The sequence below is a fragment of the Halyomorpha halys genome, unplaced genomic scaffold, assembly GCF_000696795.3.
Source record: "Halyomorpha halys isolate HHAL.00 unplaced genomic scaffold, Hhal_1.1 Scaffold662.1, whole genome shotgun sequence".
Taxonomy (NCBI): domain Eukaryota; kingdom Metazoa; phylum Arthropoda; class Insecta; order Hemiptera; family Pentatomidae; genus Halyomorpha; species Halyomorpha halys.
This window is the reverse complement of record NW_027111704.1, coordinates 166,962-167,900: the sequence shown is the minus strand read 5'-3', so window position 1 is coordinate 167,900 and position 939 is coordinate 166,962. Positions and strand designations below refer to the sequence as shown.

General features: G+C 36.3%; 1 protein-coding gene across 1 annotated transcript in view; it reads right to left on the bottom strand.

The window, feature by feature from the left end:
* The window catches only part of LOC106685136 (uncharacterized), a gene marked incomplete in the record, with an annotated part of 36,990 nt that overhangs the window by 15,639 nt on the left and 20,412 nt on the right, over positions 1-939 (bottom strand).

Here is a 939-nt window from a genome sequence, read left to right as displayed (position 1 = left end):
TCAGATACCTCATAGCTTACTTGAGAATAATTACCCAACTATGACTCTCCGGTAAATATGCAATTACTTTAAGTGTCGGTCCACACAGATATGCTTTGGATCCACAGAAACTTTGTCCAGCTTGTGATGGAACGGCATTAGAGGATTGGTTAATATTGCGAAACTTAGCAATATTAACCAAAATCAGTTGTATGCATTTCTGTCTATACCCTCAGGATTGGATCTTAAACTTCTTTTTATGTGTGTAACACAAAATCATTTGCTTGCAGCTGGATACCTATGTTCACAATAAAATATTTTTATATGAAGTGACGTTTTTGTTTTATTGTTTTATTCTGACAAATGTAGATAGCTCTGCTTGGGTATGTTTGTTATTAATTTGTATAAATGATCTTTGACTCACCATTTTTGTAAAATTACTACAATTGATTATATATTTTATATATTTTACAGACTAACTCTATTTGTGCTGCCCCATAAACAAATAAATAAGGGGGAAATGGTGAACTTTTTGGGCTCTATAAGGAATGTAGCATCTCCGCGTACATAAGGATACAGAGGCTTAAATGGTTTGGCCATGTAATGAGGATGAGCAAGGAAAGAGTGGCACATAAACTGTAAAGTTATGTTCCGGATAGTGTGCGGCAGCGTGGTAGGCCGAAGGGCCGATGATGGGATCCTGGGAGGCGGGATCTGGGATAACTGAGGATCCCAGTTGCCCTTACAGAAGATAGATAAAGATGGTTGGGGCCGTTGAGTAGGCCAATGGCAGCCTCATGCGCCTTTTATGCCAGTAAAAGAAGAAGATAAACAAATAAATAAATTATTGTCATTATTATACTGATGGGACAAAACTATTTCGTAATATTGTGGTATCGTTCAGTCTTCAAAACCACTTTTAACTTATCATAAGATAAAGAAGCATATAATAAAAATCAA